This window comes from Struthio camelus, chromosome 10 (genome assembly GCF_040807025.1).
Source record: "Struthio camelus isolate bStrCam1 chromosome 10, bStrCam1.hap1, whole genome shotgun sequence".
Classification (NCBI taxonomy): domain Eukaryota; kingdom Metazoa; phylum Chordata; class Aves; order Struthioniformes; family Struthionidae; genus Struthio; species Struthio camelus.
The window spans coordinates 24,655,564-24,664,221 of NC_090951.1; the positions used below are offsets into that span (position 1 = coordinate 24,655,564).

The 8,658-nt window shown below is 60.5% G+C and overlaps 3 non-coding genes across 3 annotated transcripts; 2 read left to right on the top strand and 1 right to left on the bottom strand.

Moving 5' to 3' along the window:
• Positions 1 to 2,853: 2,853 nt before the first annotated feature.
• TRNAE-CUC (transfer RNA glutamic acid (anticodon CUC)) lies at positions 2,854 to 2,925 on the bottom strand. Its single transcript has one exon. It is a non-coding gene; the product is annotated as a tRNA-Glu (tRNA).
• Positions 2,926 to 4,136: 1,211 nt separating this feature from the next.
• Positions 4,137 to 4,210, top strand: TRNAN-GUU (transfer RNA asparagine (anticodon GUU)). The gene has a single exon. It is a non-coding gene; the product is annotated as a tRNA-Asn (tRNA).
• Positions 4,211 to 5,470: 1,260 nt separating this feature from the next.
• On the top strand, positions 5,471 to 5,542 carry TRNAH-GUG (transfer RNA histidin (anticodon GUG)). Its single transcript has one exon. It is a non-coding gene; the product is annotated as a tRNA-His (tRNA).
• Positions 5,543 to 8,658: the final 3,116 nt, after the last annotated feature.

Sequence of the window (8,658 nt, forward strand, 5' to 3'; positions counted from 1 at the left end):
CTGGAACAGGGGCCAGGCTTTGGTTTTTCCATGCTGGCACTGGAGAAGGGAGAAGGCCCAGAAAGTGCCCAGCACTCTCTTCTGCTTTATCGGGACTTCCGTTGTTACCGCCGGTGCCAGAGAAGCTGCTCTGTGGCACATTTGTCCAGGACAGTGTCCTGCGGGGGTGCTCTTTCTCTTTTCAGGGGAGGGAAGCAACGGCACGCCGTGGCACAGGGGTGTCAGGACAAGGCAAACCGTCAGCGTTTCAGGAGGGGAGGACCGAGCCACAAGACCCACCTTGTTCTCTGCCAAGTGCTCTAGAATGTATTCAGAGACGCTGTCCCAAATGGTAACAATCTCTGGAAAGCAAGGGAAAAATCCAAGTCAGCAAGCGCACAACCATTCAGCACCCTGCTCACCAAGGAGGTGACCGGTGCAGGTGAGACGAAACATACCGCCACCCCAATTCCGAACACGCAAGGCGCTCCACGTGGCGGGAGCTGCAGAGCTGAGCTGCGAGGACACCTCTGCCCACTTCTAAGCGAGGCTCCTGTCCTTTCAGGTGGGCATGCCTGAAAGGCATACCCGCCCGCTAGGGAAACGGGGACTAGCTTTCCACGCCAGTGAGAGGACGGTGCCGTGCCCACAGGAGTCGCCCAGGCTCAGGGCAGCCCCAGGTGTCTCCCCTGCAGGAGTCCCGGCTGCCAAACTCACCGCTGGGCCACCAAGGGACGTGCAGACTGGTCTCTCGTGGCACCCACTAGCCCTGTCCAGCCCTGCCCCACAGAGCCCAGCCTTTCCATAGCTCTTCTCCTAGCTGATATGCTCTACAGCAGTCAGGAAATACCTCCTGCAAGCCTTACCGCAGCGGCTGAGATTCCTGAGCGTTGGGAACACGTCTGGCCACAGGTTCTCCATCTTTGCGCCCCCTCACGCTCAATGAGGCCCTGTAGCAGGAGGGTGAGGAGGAAACTTCTCCTCCTCCTCCTTTGCACTTCCCCAGGCAGGCTCCAGCAGTGTTGCGTGGCCTGCCTTCGCCCTCTCGTTGCGCTGCAAAGCAGCTCCTCCAGAGAAGAGCGGTGGCGAGAGCAGCACCCGAAAGCTGGGCTTGCCCAGGCCTCGCAGGGAAGTGCAGGGAGGGGCCCCGTGGCGGGAGGGGAGCTGTGGCTGTGATGCGGCATGTCCCACTGTGACCCCCGCCCGCGTCACCAAGAGGCTGCCAGGCCTCCCGCGACACCCTCCCCCAGACCCTGCCAGGCTTTGCCCACCTCAGCCAAGGGCAGCTGCGCTGGCTGTTTTGGGGTGCTGCCCCCACCCCACGCCGTGGCGCAGCGAGAGCCATGGCGGGGGCGGGGAGGGGGAGCTCACCAGTGTGGTGGCCCCAGATGGGGACGCTGCGCTGCCATTGCTGGCCGCAGGGGCTGTGCTGAGCTCTGCCCTGAAGGAAGGAAGGAAGGGATAAAGGAAGGAAGGAATAAAGAGGAGCCTCGGCAAAGCAAGGGCTGGTGCTGGCTAGGTATACCACAGCCTCTCTGGGTTCTGGAGTCTGGAGTCTGCCTGGGCTCTGGAGTCTGGCTCCGTCTTCTTTACTCCCCCCATCACGTATTTAGACACACTGACAAGAGCCCCTCTGGGCCTTTGCGTCTCCCGCCTAAACAATCCCAGCTCTCTCAGCCTCTGCTCGTGTGACGGATGCTTCAATCCCTCAAGCCTCTCCGAGGCCTTTTGCTGGACTCGCTCCGGCATGGCCATGTCTTTCTTGTACTGGGCCCAGCGCTTGTGGTACAGGTCTCTCGCTGGCACCTGCTGGACGGCTGCTTGACCTTCCCTCATCACGACTCTAGGTGGAACTAGAGCTCCAAGCGCCCTGTGCTCAGGAATGGCTGACAGAGCTCGCTGGAGCCTGTTAGAGCTTGCGAGAGGTCACAGCCTCCTTTGGCTCAAACTGCTGCACCTGTGTGCTGCCTCGGTGAGCTGTGCTCTCAGCAACGCCTACTTCCTTTCCCCCCGGGCACTGTCCAAGAGTCCGCCAGGACCGTCTCCAAACCGTGCCAAAGGCCGTGCGAATGCAAAATCGGGTCTGGGAGCGTTAAGCGCCACCCCTTGTGCACCAACATCTCGCTGCACTGAGGAACACCTGTGCCATGGCTGAGTGTGGGGGGCAGGTGGGCTTGTTTCCAGGGCTTTTTTCAAAGTGACCGGAGTTGTCCAGGACGTAACAGAACCAAGGGCTGGCTCAGGCTGTGACTATCAGCAGGGCCTAAGCACTGGTTGTTATTGCGAGTCCCCTGTGGCGTAGCAGCAGGACGCGACACCTGGGTGCTGTCAGGGCCCTGAGGGCCTCAGTGGCCCTGACCAGCAATGCTCCACACACCCTGCCCATGGGCCCAGGAGCCCATTTCAGCTCCTCCCTGGGCCTTCTGGCCCCGTCTGCACCAGGAAGCATGGGAAGGGTCTCTCATTGGCATGTGCAGAGCAAAGCTTCACTGCAGAGTCGCCTGCTCCTGCCTCTGTGGGACTGGGTAGTGCAGGGATCTTAGGACTGAAAGACAAGGCAGCTCCTGCGGCAGGTGAGTCACGTCCCGCAGACCCAGAGACCTTTTCTCTGTCACCCAGCGCCTCCCAGGAGCCCTAAGGAAAGGGTATTCTGCAAGGGGATTTGGCAGAAGACAGGGCTGCCCTGGAGCTGGCTGCACAGGCAAGCCCAGGATGGCTGTTGTTGCAACAGAGGAAACGCCCTGTTCCTCGTGCCTGCTCAGAGCTCCTGTGCGTCTGATAGGGTCCCCTTCCTTCCACGCTGCCCCCCAGGTGAAAGGCCTCGCTTGCTGTGGCAATAGGGTTAGCCCTAAGCCTAAGCCTAACCCTAAGCCTTTCCCTGGCTGGGAATCGAACCCAGGCCGCGGCAGTGAGAGTGCCGAATCCTGACCACTAGACCACCAGGGAGGAGAGGCCCAGCCTGCCTGTGCACCCACCGGTGGGCACCAGCCCTGCCCTGCAGGGGACCAACCCCTCCAACCACAGCCCCCCACAGCCGGTCAGGAAGACAAATTGCCGTGGCAGCCCGAGCCTTCCCAGGCAACTCTGCAGGCATTCCTCCTTCTTTCTGAGAACGAGACCCTCAACCAGAGCCTCTGGGCAGCAGGCACCCTGCAGCGGGAAGGCCCAGGGAGTGCAAGGTGGCGGTCGGCGGGGAGGCTGGTCACCGCTGGACACAGGTTTGCGCCGTGTGCTATTGGCAGCGTGGTTGAGGCAAGGGGGCCCTGGGGGCCCTTTCTGCACAGTCTAATGCCCTTTTGTGCTGCTGAGATGGCCCCGGCTCTAGTCACGACACGCTGCCAGGAGGACACAACCAGTCCAGCTTCATAGCTCCTAACAGCTTGGCAAAATCACCCTCCTGCATTAAATTCAGCTGCAGCTCTCAGAAGTGTGCCTCTGCGGGACAAAACTGCCCGTCTTTCCATGTCAAGCCAAGAGGGCTCACACATTGCTGCGCTCATAGAGCAGCTGGCTCCCTGGGAGGGGAGTCTGTCCTCTGCCAGGGTCAGTCGATGCCCACGCAGAGAGGAAACCACCGTGTGCCTCACTCAAATGCCTGCTCTGAAGCAACCCCTGCGCCAAGCTCTTCTTATTCCGGAAGTCTCTGAGAAACGGTCCGGAGGGCGCTGACAGGGTCCGATGGTGCTGGGGCTCACAGGAAGCCTAGACACCACTCAGCACCTATGGGCAGTGGACCCCAGGTGCTCAGGGCCCATCCAGGAGAGGAGCCTCCAGCTGCTGGCACCACTGCTACACCTTGCTCTGGGCAGGGGTGGCCAGAGGGAGCGGAGCAAATCCCTTGCCCTGAGTCCACCTCAGCCAGGTCAGCAGTGCTGTGTGCGTGGCTACTGTCCTGCCTCCAGCACCAGGAGCAGAGCAGGCGGGCGGGCACGGGAGAGAGCTGCACCCACCAGCTCTCTCTTGACGCACAGCGTGTGGGAAAGCGATGCTGGAAGAGACTGAGAAAAGGCCTCTCCTCAAGCCGCCTCCACCGCGTGGTGCGTGCACGTGCCCTCCAAGGACATGGCCCAAGATCAGGGGCATTGCCAGTCCCTCAGCACCGAGGTGTGTCATGGCACAGACGGGCGCATCACTGAGACAGCCCTTGGTCGGGGGGGGTCTCTGTGGCGCAATGGGCGAGCGCGCTCGGCTGTTAACCGAGAGGCTGGTGGTTCGAGCCCACCCAGGGACGGCCTCCTTTTGGCGGCACACGTGGGCTTGCCGGCAGGGACCCGCTGCCGTGGAAAGTCCCTGAGCAGAAAATCACAGCTGGGCACAAATCACAGCAGCCTGAGACAACAAAGCCCGACAGCACGGGCTTCAAACCCACCTCTCCAAGAAACCGGAGCCAAAATCCAGCTCCTTGCACCACTCACCTATACCCACCAGACTGCAACACTCCTGTCCTGGTGCATGGGTTGGGCTGGGGGAAGTCTGGATTGCCTCTCGCCAGGGGACCGATGCCCCTTCCGGCTGTCCTTGCAGCACAGTGCGAAACGTGAGCACGCTCTTGCTGCAGGTGGCAGCCAGCAGTGGGAGCGGGCTGCTTTCCGAGGGCAGGCAAGCAGGCTGCGAGGGACATAGCAAGGCCAGTGAGGCAGGGACCTCCCTGGCAGGGCACAGGCCCTCAGCACCCGAGCAAGAAGGGAGAGCTGGTTGAGTGTCAGGAACGAGGGCCAGGCACAGAGCAGTGGTTGCCAGCCAAGTCCAAAGTGCTGAGACGGGTCTGAGGCCAAGCTCTGGAGCCCGGTCAGCCAGGGAAGGGCAGGGTCAGCGAGGTGCATGGCGGCCAGGGCCGGGCATGGCTGCAACGTAGCTCAGGCGAGGAGCAGCTCCCTTCTGCTGAGCCACCTCCGCCACCCAGCGCAGCACTCCTGCAGCTGCAACCTCTCGCCAGGACCTCTCCCAGCAGCAGGAGCAGAGCAAGTGGGGAAAGGACCGTCGCTCTTTGTGGAGGTGCGCCCACAGGCTCACACTGCACCCCAGGGTGCGTGGTGGAGGGGACACTTGAGCAGAAAGAGCCAGGGCTGGGCACGGAGCAGTTCGTATCCCCTGTGCTATGCACCTGCCTTCCCCCCTACACCACCCTCTGTCCAGCTGGCTACGCGGGGCCGCTCTTTGCAGAGTTGTCCTTTCCTCATCGCCAGCCCCTGGACATGCCCCGTAACTTCCTTCAGTCCAGTTCTTTGCCATCCCCAAGAACTGAGACTTCTGAAAAGGTGAATCTAGAGCGTGAGTTTGCCTCCCCTCTCCCAGGGAGGCACATGAGGGCTTGCGCTGTTCGGGTGCTGCTCTGCAAGGACACAGACTCGCATTTTCTGACTTCTCCCTGCTAGCCTGCCGTCACCTGACAGCTCTGGCTGCTCCGCAGGAGGGCAGAAGGCAGGAGGGCAGGAGGCAGGAGGGAAGGCAATCCCTCCCTTTCCGAGGAGGAAAGGCAATCACATGGGCAGCTGTGATCGTATAGTGGTTAGTACTCTGTGTTGTGGCCGCAGCAACCTCGGTTCGAATCCGAGTCACAGCAATGGTTTTGCAAAGCCCGCCGGGTGAAAAGGAGAGTTGGAAAAGACACGGGAGGCACCTGCAAGGGTGGGCCAACGGGTTTGTTTCCAAAGATGCCATGGCCTAGGAAGCTCTTCTGTGCTCTCTGTTCCAAACATTCAGTGGGCTCGTGCCTAAAATGATTTCCTGGTTTCTAGTGATCGTGCAGTGTCTTCTGCTGGGGGGCTGCCGTGACAGCTACCCCTGCTTCTGGGAAAGCAGTCAAGCTTCTCCATTCTCCAGGCCAAGCTTGAGAACTGAGAGACTCTGCCTGGAAAGTGCCCAGCTTTTCACCTTTCCTTTCCCTTGCCCTTGCTCTCCGTGTTGCAGTCAGGGCACTCTCAGCTCCACACACAAACTGCCCTGCAGCCCCAGCCCACCCGCAACTGCCATCCCACGCCATAGAGACCCCCAACACAAGTAGCTCTTCCCTGGGAGAAAGAAGTCGCTTTTTTTTTTTCTTCAGGGGGAGTGTATGACTTTTCTGAGGTTATGCCACCTTGCTGGAAGTCTTAAGTCCTGTTCCGGCCAAGCTGTAAGCTGGCTGTGGGAAAGAAACCCTCCCTGGAAAGGCAGAGCTGCCTTTCTCCCTTGCCTGCTGCAGAGTGAGAGGCGCTGTGAGGCAGCAGCTTTTGCCTGCAGCTCCACCGCAGTGCTCGCGTGTAGAGAGCCAGGAGTGCTTCCTCCTGGCCTGGCTGCAGGGGGAAAGGCTGGCTAGGAAGGCTCTGCCACAGTGAGGCTGGGCAGCTGGTGCTGGGAGAGTGTCCGCCTGGAGGGCAAATGCTGAAGAGCAAAGGAAAATGTTAGCATCTGCGCCCTGAGTGGGGTCTGGATCCTCTGCGGAAGAGAAGGGAGGAGAGCCCAGCTCTGCCTCCGGGGCCCCAAACCGAGTGCTATGCGGGCAGAGCCCAGGTCAAGCCTGGAACGGCCCCAAGCGCTTCTGGTGTTCCAAGGTGTCTGTATTGGCAGGTCCCAGGATGTCTGGCTTGAGACAGATGTCACTGCTAGGAAGCTGCACCGCCCAAGGGAAGAGGAGGCACTGCATGATCAAAAGCCCATGCTCCAGGTGAGGCTTGAACGCACACCCTCAGCATCCCTCCGCTTAGCACTGCTGTATAAGTACTGCGCGCTGGCCCATTGCGCCACTGGAGCACGCTTGGAGAGGCGGACTGGAGCCCACGAGCAACCATTGTTGCCTGCGATCACCATGGCTCTTCAGCATTAACCGGGCACCTCAAGTGCTTTCCTCTTTGTCTCGTCCAGCAAGGAGCAGCCATTGCGTGCCAGGCTTGCAACATTCACCAGGGCACGGAGTGCCAGGGCAAAGTGCCCCTCGGCAGGGTTTAGCTGGCTAGAGGCAGGAAAAGGGAGGCCACAGGCGACCCAGGGCTGGGACAGTGCGGTCGCTGCTGTGGCAGCCCTGTGAGGCCATTGAGTGCATCAGAAAGCCCCCTGTAGTGAAGACAGCTGGGGGAGGGGGCGAGGGGAGGCAGAAGAAGGACACCCGACTGCCACAGGGACTGTGAGTAAGGGCAGACCCAGAGCAGCCAAAGCCATGCTGGGCCAATGGGAGTGGAGGCTGGAGAGGGGCTAAGGCAGCCAAGAAGGACACGGAGAGCAGCAGCAGGGAACACTGGTCCCAAACCACATCTCGTGGGGGAGCCAACGGGCTTCTGGCTTTGCGCTCTGCTCCCGAGGGCATCTGGGCTCTGGCCTAACCCCTGCCTGGCTGTCAGAGTCCAGTAGTCTCTGCAGCAGCATCTTGTAGCTATTCCACACAGGGAGGGTCAAGAGGGACCTCGCGGAGCTCTCAGAGCGAGACGAGACAGAAGGGTCACCGCACCAGAAAAGCCAGCGGGCAGTCCCCCAAAGCAGCAGAACGTCGCCCTTCCAACTCCCCACTGAAAACCAGTTCTTCTCTTTTAAACTGACAAGCACTTTTCTGGAAATCAGGGTCAGCACCACTTCACGAGTTGCATGGCCAGGGAAAGCTGCCAACTAAGCGCACAGGCAGGGCAAAACAGTACTGGCTGAGTACTCAGCTTCTGGACCTCCTTGGCAATTTGTTGGTCCCTGCAGCAGCAAGGCGGTCCAAAGCCTTTGCCTCTTTACTACGCCGAATGTCTGCCAGTGAAGCAGGTGCTTAGTAAGAGGCAGCACTTGCAGGGAGAGTGCAGTGTTTGGAGCATCAGGCGTTACTGGGACAAGGAAGACGACCGAAGAAGAGGCTTCTCCCAGCAACAGACCGAAAGGACACGGCCATCACCCGCTCCTCTGGGAGGATCCACAAAGCCCCTTCCTGTGTTTGATGAAGGGCAGGGAGATGCTGTGTTCCCGGGTCAGAGGAGGCGCATGGACAGGCTTCAAGGAGCCCAGGATTTGAAAAAGGCTGACAGGGCAGTCAAGCAGCTGTGAGCTGCCTGTAGTTTACAAGAAGCTACTAGGTGCTGCTTTGAAAACCTAATTCAAGAAAGCGCTAAAAAAACCAACCGCAGCCATGCGGCAAGAGAGGAGGAAGGTCTAAATGAGGCACGTCCACCTCCAGGCAGCAGGCAGGAGGTGGGTGGTGGGGACACCGTGCGCCCACCAGGACATGAGCACAGCCCTGGGGGGGCCGCCACAAGGAGCAGCCAAGGGCCGACGGAGGCCCAGGGACAAACATGGCCCATCCCAGGTTTGCCTGGCTGGAGAGCACTGCAGCTGCAGAGAAAAGCCAGGCATCTGCACTCCCAGGTTGCCGCACCGCTCTACCCCACAGCAGCTCCTCCTCTGCCCTTAGCCTTTCCCCATACAATCCGGAGAAGGGCTGCAGCTCCTATAGCACCCCTGGGGCTGTGGGCCCATCAGGTGTACGTGTGTCCTGGCCACCATGCTGTGTGAGGGGTGTGTCCGCTGTGCAGTGTCTCTGTGCGTGTGGAGAGCGTGAGCATGTGTGCGGATGCGTGTGCAGTGTCAGGGATGTGTTGGGCTGGTGCATGTGCACTCTGGCAGTGCAGTCCTGGCTGTGCGTGAGGGTCTTGGGGAGTGAGAGGTGTGAGCTCTGAGCGTGTCCTAGGGAGGGTAATGAAGGAAGAAAGGGGCGCGTGTGTGTGCGCGCGC